At 36.3% G+C, this 9,871-nt stretch overlaps 1 pseudogene; it reads left to right on the forward strand.

The window, feature by feature from the left end:
• The first annotated feature begins 692 nt into the window (after positions 1-692).
• On the forward strand, positions 693-8,568 carry LOC100617473 (galectin-related protein-like; annotated as a pseudogene).
• Positions 8,569-9,871: the final 1,303 nt, after the last annotated feature.

The raw sequence follows: 9,871 nt of genomic DNA on the forward strand, positions 1-9,871 counted from the left end.
ATAAGACACCCCAATGCAAAATACGTCATTTTAAAGTGCATAAGGATAGCACTAAGGACTATTTAAATATCAAGGTGGGAGAGATGATTTCAAATTATGTGGGTCAGAGAAGGGATTGTGAAGAAAATTGTATTTCAGCTAGGTTATGAAGAAATTTAACAGCTAGATAGAGGAAACTATGAGAGTAAATATATAGGGAGAGGGAGAGAGGGAAACAGGTACACAAACACAGACTAAAAGACAGAACTTGGTTTATTAAGTGCCAGATACTTTACAAAGCACTAAGGATGCAGATTCAATAAAAAGACAGCTCTTATAGTCAAGGAGATTATAATGCAATAAGAGAAGGGAAAAAATAAAGGGGGATTAGAAAAAGAGGTCAATTAGGGTACCATGGAGAGGGAAAAGATTGTTAGTAAAATAAAGTTTAAGAGATTTTAAGGGGTGGAGCCAAGATGGTGGAGAAATCCTTAGCAGCTCTGTGCCACCATGAGAATCCTCTCTGACCAATGATTTAAATATTGTCATAGGACCCTTACCACCAACACTGCACACCTGGAGTCCAAGCCATGCACAGAGGACCCAGACACTGAAACAGGGTCTCCTCCCCTTCCTTCCCACAGGCATTGGAAACTGAGTATTTCCCCAAGACTCCCCCTACTGACTCCCTACTCCAGGGACAGTGCTACAGGATGACTGAATTGAGAGAGGCACCGGAGAAACTAGAAGATGGACATTTAAGCAACTTTAGGATCTCCTGTTCAAGTGGAAGTGCATTTTCTAAGAGTAATAGAACCATTCTGTGGGCATATTAAGGGTGGAATGAAGCCAGGCAAGTAGTTCTTTTTTTATTTTAATTTTTAATTTTTTAAAATTTATTTAGTCAATTTCAAACATTATTCCTTGGTTACAAAAATCATATACTATCCATCCCTCCCCTCCCCTCCACCCTTCCCCTCGCCAATGCAGAATGCCACTGGGTATTAAATGTGTCCTTGGTCAGAACCTATTTCCATACTGCTGATGTTTGTACTAGGATGTTCATTTAGGGTCTATATCCCTCGACCCATGTATTCAAGTAGTTGTTTTACTTCTGTCATTTTATTCCCACAGTTTTTCCTCTGAATGTGTTTAGTGGTTTTTCTCATAGATTCCTCCAATTTGTTCAGGATCACTGCATTGCCACTAATGGAGAAGTCTATTACATTCAATTGTACCACAATGTATCAGTTTCTGTGTACAATGTTTTCCTGGTTCTGCTTCTTTTGCTCTGCATCAATTCCTGGAGGTCATTCAAGTTCACACTTTATTATCCCTTTGAACACAATAGTATTCCATCACCAACATATACCAAAATTTGTTCAGTCATTCCCCAATTAAAGGGCATCCCCTCATTTTCCAATTTTTGACCACCACAAAGAGCGTAGCTATGAATATTCATGTACATATCTTTTTCCTTATTATCTCATTGGGGTACAAACCCAGCAATGCTATGGCTGGATCAAAGGGCATATAGTCTTTTATCACCCTTTGGGCATACTTCCAAATTGCCATTCAGAATAGTTAGATCAATTCACAACTCCACCAGCAATGAATTAAAGTCCCTACTTTGCCACATGCCCTCCAGCGTTCATTACTTTCCTTTGCTGTCATGTTAGCCAATCTGCTAGGTGTGAGGTGATACCTCAGAGTTGTTTTGATTTGCATCTCTCTGATTATAAGAGATTTAGAACACTTTTTCATGTGCTTATTAATAGTTTTGATTTCTTTGATTGAAAATTGCCTATTCATGACCTTGCACATTTATCAATTAGAGAATGGATTGACTTTTTGTACAATTGATGTAGATCTTTGTAAATTTGAGTAATTAGACCTTTTTCAGATGTTTTTCTTATGAAGATTGTTTCCCAGTTTGTTATTTTCCTTCTAATATTGGTTACATTGGCTTTGTTTGTACAAAACCTTTTAACTTGATGTAATCAAATTTATTGATTTTATACTTTTTGACTTTTTCTACAACTTGCTTGGTTTTAAAATCTTTCCTTTCCCAAAGGACTGACATGTATACTATTCTGTATTCACCTAATTTACTTATAGTTTCTTTCTTTATGTTCAAGTCATTCACCTGTTTTGAGTTTATCTTGGTAGAGGGTGTGAGGTGTTGATCCAAGTCTAATCTCTCTCATATAGTCTTCCAGTTTTCCCAGCCGTTTTTTATCAAATAGTGGATTTTGGTCCCAAAATGCTGGGACCTTTCGGCTTGTCAGAGACTATCTTGCTGAGGTCACTTACCCCAAATCTATTCCACTGATTCTCCTTTCTGTCTCTTAGCCAGTACCATATTATTTTGATTACCACTGCTTTATAGTATAGTTTGAGATCTGGTACTGCAAAGCAACATTCCTTTGAATTTTTTTTTCATGATTCCCCTAAATATCCTTGATATTTTGTTCTTCTAAATGAACTTTGTCATGTTTTGTTTTGTTTTATTTTTTTCTAATTCAGTAAAAAAAGTTTTTTGGTTGTTTAATGGGTATGGCACTAAATAAATAAGTTTGAGTAGGATGGTAACTTATTATGTTAGCTCTTTCTACCCATGAGCAGTTAATGTGTTTCTAATGGTTTAGATCTAGTTCTAATTCTGTGGAGTGTGTTTTGTAGTTATGTCCATATAGTTCCTGTGTTTGTCTCCCCAGATAGATTCCTAAGTATTTTATATTGTCTAGGGTAATTTTGAATGGAATTTCTCTTTCTAATTCCTCCTGCTGAGATGTGTTGGAGATATATAGAAATGTTAATGACTTATGAAGGTTTATTTTGTATCCTGCAACTTTGCTAAAGTTGTTGATTATTTCCACTTGCTATTTAGTTGATTCTCTAGAATTCTTAAAGTAGACCATCATATCATCTGCAAAGAGTGATAGCTTGGTCTCTTCATTGCCTATTTTAATACCTCCAATTTCTTTTTCTTCTCTAATTGCTACTTCTAGTGTTTCTAGTACAATATTAAATAATAGAGACTATAATAGGAATCCTTCTTTCACTCCTGATCTTATTGGGAATGCATCTAGTTTATAACCATTGCAGATGATGTCGGCTAATGATTTTAGATAAATACTGCCTATTATTTTTAGTAAAGACTCTTTTATTTCTACAGTTTCTAGTGTTTTCCAAAGGAATGAGTGTTGTATTTTGTCAAATACTTTTTTCTGCATTTATTGAGATAAACATATTATTTTTTTTTGGTTTGTTTGTTGATAAGGTCTATTATGTGGATGGTTTTCCTAATATTGAACCATCCTTGCATTTCTGGTATAAATCACACCTGATCATAGTAGATAACCCGTGTGATGACTTGCTGAAGTGTTTTTGCTAGTATCCTATTTAAGATTTTTGCATATATGTTCATTAAGGTGATTGGTCTATTGTTTTCATTCTCAGTTTTTGACCAGCCTGGCCTTGGAATCAGTATCATCATTGTGTCATAAAAGGAATTTGGTACAAATCCCACTTTGCTTATTATGTCAAATAGTTTGTATAGTATTGGGATTAACTTTTTTTGAATGTTTGAAAGAATTCACTTGTGAATCCATCAGGCACTGGTGATTTTTTTTAGGGAGTTCCTTGATGAAACTCCCTAGGAAATTGAACAATGGTTCAATTTCTTTTTCTGATATGGAATTATTTAAGATTTCTATTTCTTCTTCTGTTAATCTAGGCAATTTATATTTTTGTAAATATTCATCCACATCACCTAGATTGGCATATTTATTGCCATATAATTGGGCATATTAGTTTTTAATGTTTGCCTTAATCTCCTCTTCATTGACTTCTGCCTTCCCTAATTTGTTAACATATGAACTCTTTGATATACATTTTCCACTGAGTACTGCTTTGGCTACATCCCATAGATTTTGAAAGGATGTCTCATCATTGTCATTTACTTCAATGAAATTATTAATTGTTTCTATTATTTGTTCACTAACTGATTTTGGAGAATCATATTATTTAATTTCCAATTAATTTTTGACTTGTCTTTCCATGTACCCTTACTGATCATTATTTTAATTTTGTCATGATTTGAAAAGTTTGCATTTATTTTTTCTGTTTTTCTGCATTTGTTTGCCATGTTTTTATGACCTAGTACGTGGTCAATCTTTGTGAATGTACTATGTGCTGCTGATAAGAAGGTGTATTACTTTTTGTCCCTATTCATTTTTAAGTTAAGAAGATTGAGGTTATTTCATCACATCAATGTTGTCAGCCAAAACTGTAAAGGTTAAAATTATGGTTGAGACAGAATGTAATAATAATATTTTGTCACCAAGGATTTTATTTGTAAAATCCTAATGAAACAACCAAACTTAGCTGGAATTTTTATTGTGATTTAATTGATATAGTGGAGGAGATTAAGAAGAGGTAAGAAGGAAGGGGCTAGTAATGGGCAGGAAGATTAGGAGATCTAGAAAGTAAGGTTTTGAGTGTGAATGACGAAGGAATCAGTCTGACCTCCAAAGGGGCTCAGCTAAGATGCCCGAACCTGAATCAGCTCAAGGACAAAACTCAGAACCAACACTGCTAGCATATGCCTAGCATACTCCCAGCCAGAGTCGCCTCTACAGGGAAAGAGGAAGAGAGAGGAAGTGATGTGCCTTATATGGACGGTTTTCTGTCACTTTCCTGCATCTCATCTGTACCAATGATCTCTTAGCTTGACTTAGGCAACCAAGAGGTCTGTCTGTTTTTCTGCACATGTCTATTGAAGGATATTTCCTCAGATAATTAAATCTTCAGTTTGATGCAGACCTTCCTAGTCTTGTTAAAGTAAGAAGGGTGAAGAAATGTAGAATTTCCAAGACCCAATTCTGTTATTCCAAGTATCTCCATTGTTACTGATCAGGAAATAGCTAAATCAGATCTTCTAAAATACAGTCTGATTAGGGTGGAATAGTTTTAAGATTCACAGATTGCAACTCCTGCCTTCTTTCTATCAGTTGAGGCCCAAAAGGTCTTGCTCCAACCTTTATTTCTAATCTTGTGAATATCTACCCATCTCATGTGTGTTTCTTGTAGACAACATATGGTAGGATTTTGGATTCTAATCCACTTTCCTATTTGTTTTCATTTTATCGGTGAGTTCATCCCATTCACATTTAAAGTTATGATTATCACTTGTGTATTACCTAGCATTTTGATATCCTCTCCTATTTCTATTTTTTCCTCTTTTGCTATATGCTTGTAAACTAGTGGTTTACTTTTAATCAATACCCCTATTCCCCTCACTTAATATGCTTCCCTTTCTGGCTCCTCCTTTTTGTTCCCTTCTTTTTTGTTTAGGGTCTATTATGTTATCTCCCCTCTCTATTTCCCTCCCTTTTGGTACTCCCTCCCCCCTTCCCCCTAGTTTTCCCTTCTCACTTTCCCTGTATAATAAGATAGAATTCAAGACCCCAATGGATCTAGATGGTCTTCCCTCTCAGAATTGGTTTCACTGAGAGTAAGTTTTAAGTATTACCTATTAGTACTCTCTTCCTCTCCTTCTTTTAAGAGTATTCATCCCATCCCCTTCCCATAAGTATCTTTGTGTGATAAACATTATCCTATTTATTTTATTTCTTTAAGTATCGCTTGGTGCCATCTTCAATTCCCCCCTCCCTTTTTCTTTTTTTCCATTTCATCTTATACACCAATCTCTTCCTGTGCATAATTCTTTTAATTACTATAATAGTGAATATAATTTTTGAGAGTAACAAATAATATTTCCCCCATTTACTAATATATATATATGTACATATATATATGTATATAATTTGAACTAATTGTAGCTTTTTTTAAAGAGCTGAACAATGTTTTTATTAAGAGGAACTCATTTCTCAAGAGTAATGAGGCAAGTACTTTGAATAATTCTGAAGCACTACAAAAAATCAAAGTTTAATTTGACTAGACCTGTCTGATTATTTCTGCCAAGGTCCCCACCACCCCATTGCTTAGAAACATTGAATAAAGTTTTCAAATACACTTGTAAACTTCCCCCACCAAATGTTTATTCATATACATTGTGTGATATTTTGTAAGAATCAATCTGTGGCACAACCTGTGTGTCAGGTACCTGAGAGGTGAGATTCAACAAGTCTTTCCTTTACTCCAAGTCCAACACCCATTTCCCATTAATGATATCCTAGATGGAAATGTAAAAGGTAGGAGAGGGGGGAAGGCAAGCTTTAAAGCTTATTTTCTTCAGCAGATCACATTTGTTCCAGACATAGGTGAAGTAAGGAGAAGACAATGCAAGATTCCACTGAGTTCTTAATTATCAAAACTGACATTTTACCCTGATAAAGTAACACGTAACTAATGAACAAGTGGAATATAGTTTCAATACCATCCTGAAACTCTGTCCTTAGTTTTCCCATGTATCTATCTGTTCCTAATTCCATTCTATTGAGGGGTTAGAAGGGTAATTGCTAATTGAGTTCTCCCTTTCAACTGGCAAACAGTAACAGGCAAAGATTGGATCTTCTTGCTCTTCTTCAGACATGCCATGGTTGAAAAAAAAAAGGTTGAATAAGTTGAATTAAAAATATTTCCTCCTTTTCTCTCTCTTTCTTATTTGCCATTTCATGTTTCTATTGATCTTCGTATTTGTATATCAAACTTTCCACTTAGTTCTGTTTTTTTTCTTTATAAATACTTGGAAATATTCTATTTTGTTAAATGCCCATACTTTCCCCTGGAAGTATATAGTCAGTTTTGATGAATAGGTGATCCTTGGTTGAAGACCCGATTCTCTTGCCTTTCTGAATATCATGTTACAGGTTTTGTGATCCTTTAGTGAGAAAGCTTCCAGGTCTTGTGTGATACTGATTGGTGTTCCTTGGTATCTGAATTGTCTCTTTTTGCCTTCTTGTAAAATTTTCCTTACCTTGGAAACTCTTGATTTTGGCAAATATATTCCTGGGTGTTGTCTTTTGAGGATTTAGTGTAGAGGGGGTTCAATGAACTCTTTCGATGTCTATTTTGCCCCCTTGTTCAAGAAAATCAGGGAAGTTTTCTTGGATGTTTTATTGTAGTATGATGTCAAGATTTCTGTTTATTTCTGGCTTTTCAGGTTGACTAATGATTCTCAAATCTTCTCTCCTTCATCTGTTTTCCTGATCTGTCACCTTGTCAGTGAGATATTTTACGTTTTCTTCTAATTTGTCAGTCTTTTGACTTTGTTTTATTAATTCTTGGTGTTTTACAGGATCATTGTCTTCCAGTTGCCTAATTCTGGTCTTTAAAGACTGGTTTTCTTTTTCAGTTTCATCTATTCTGCTTTTCATGGCTTCCATCTGTTTCTCCAATTGGGAGTTCTTGTCCTTTAAACTGTTATTTTCTCTATGAACTATTTCCCACTTTTCTTGCCAGAAGGCTTCCAACTTTTTATAATGTCCAATTTAAATTCTTCAAGAGCTTGTTGACAATTTCTTTTTTTTTGGGGGGGGGGGTTGGTTTATTTGAATTTCCTCCTCTATTTCTTCTGTATCCTGGGTTTTTCCTCCATAAAAAAATTTCCAGGATCAACTCCCTTTCCTTGTTTATTTTTGGTGGAGGGAGGTTGTTGCTCCTAGGCACAATTTGCCATCACTGTGGAGGTTTTTCCTTCCCTGTTTAGTCAGAAATCTGAGTGAGATGGGCAGGCTCTCTGTGTATGGAGTTAAGGAGCAAGGATTTTGCCTGATGCAAGCTCTAGAATCTCCACAGATTCTGCTGTTTTCTACCCTTCTCTATGCTATCTTGCTGTGACACCCATGGTCTGAGCTCTTCAGCCTGCTGAGATTTCAGGTGTAGCTTCTCTCACGGGTAGCTTTTTGGTGGTCTTAGTCACCTCCCAAGGACCTAGATGTGCGCTTTACTCACTCTAGAGTTGCCCCTAGCTCACTCACTGATTCTGGCATGTGCTGGCTCTGACTCTGGCTCTACAGGTGGGGTGGGGGAGGGTAGATAAGCTCGTGTTTTGATGGGAGCTTTTTCACCCACTTATAATGTGGAAATGCCCAAATCCCAAGTACCTTCAATGCTGCGCCCTACTGTAGAGTCCCTTTGTTCTTATGATTTTTTTTTGTTGGTGTTTATATGTAGTCTATATTGGTAGGTGCTGAGGAGACGAGAGGAGGAGTGTTGCATCTAGACTGCTGCCATGTTTACCTGGATGTCCAGGCAAGTAGATCTTAATGATGGGGATTGTAGATCTCAACACTGAGTGTTTCAAGATCAGTTTGATGTGTGGGGACTTGGAAGACCTTCCTGCCAACATGCCATCTGAACTGAAAGTTATAGTTACAGATAAGCAACTGATCAGACATACTTGTATTTCTTGAGAAAGAGATGAAGAACAATCAGAAATTCCTTATTTATATTTCATCCCAGATCCACCATTTATGTTGGAAATTCTTTGTGAACATCCATGATTTAGAATATTTGTGGATAGACCCCACCTTTTATTCTTTTTACCATAGAATTGAAACACTATCTGCAATTGGCACAACAAAGATCAATGGTGACCTCCAGATCACTAAACTTGGATGATCTTGTTGTCCTGAACATCACCCCTATTCTGAAATAGGAGCAGATGCCACCCTCTCTTGTCTGGAAGATCAATCCTAGCAGGATATAGAGACTTAACAAAAACAAACCAAACAAAAACAAACAAACAAAAAGATGAACTTTCTAGCCTCTGTGTGCAACTTATATTCTAAATGAGGACTTGAACTATAGTTTACCCTCAAGATGAAAGCTTTTGGGTAACAGACATTGAGCCATTGTTCCTGGAGCAAAGTAACACATTTACTGGGTTTTGTTCCTATCAAACTACAATGGGTTTGTGGCTTAATTGGCAGCATTGTATTCATCTTTCACAGAAGGAGATCTGAAAGACTTCCAGGCTAAAATGGTCACAGAGTAGAAGCAAGGGACTTCCTCTCTTCACCACTTACCAATATAAAGCATGAAAAAGGACAAAAACCAAAATCAGATGAATAAAGGGCCACATCTATAGGGCACAGCCTTGAAGGTAGTCAGGTTTTGGGAATTTCCATTCTATAAGGGGATAAAATTACTCCTTCCAAAGTGTGAGTTGATCTCCCCTCCCCTACTCCACCTATGGTGCCATAGACAGAATAAGCACAGGGAAATCCCTAGGTTCTCAGTTGGATAGCTGAGGACATCACAGACTTATCCTTGAGAGCAGCAAGACTTAGGGCTTCAAGACTATGAGGAATATGGAAAATGGGCACAGAGATAGGGTAGAGAGGGGCTGCACATAGCAGACTCAATGGAGACTGAAAAATAGCCTGAGGGCAAAAACTGTTCTGTAACTCAATACAAAGACATATCTAACCTCTTCACTCACACTTCTGACTGGAAAGGGAAGTAAAAACTAAAAAAGTAATGACCACCAATACCGAAGAACTACAATTTAAAATTACCCAAAGAAACAAAAAAAACAAGAAAAAGCCTCTGACCCTGGATAAATTTTTATGGGGAAAAACTCCAGACTACAGAATAAAGATAAGAGGATGACAAAGAAACAAACATATCCACATCTTCCCCCCAAAAAATGGAAATTGGTCATAACCTCTTGAGGAGCTCAGGTTTGAAATGATGAACCAAGTGAGAAAAGAGAAACTTGGAAAGAAAAGTGGGAAATAGCTCAAAAAGAAAATAAGAGTTTAAAAAACAAAATCTCCTACTTGCAAAAATAAGTCCAGAAATAAAATGAAACAATTAGCAAATTGAAGACGATAATTGATCTGCTGGAACCCATGAAAAGCTGGATAGACCAAACAGAAAAGGAAAATTAAAAGATGATAGCTGAAAACCAGTCTTTAAA

The sequence above is a fragment of the Monodelphis domestica genome, chromosome 5, assembly GCF_027887165.1.
Source record: "Monodelphis domestica isolate mMonDom1 chromosome 5, mMonDom1.pri, whole genome shotgun sequence".
Classification (NCBI taxonomy): domain Eukaryota; kingdom Metazoa; phylum Chordata; class Mammalia; order Didelphimorphia; family Didelphidae; genus Monodelphis; species Monodelphis domestica.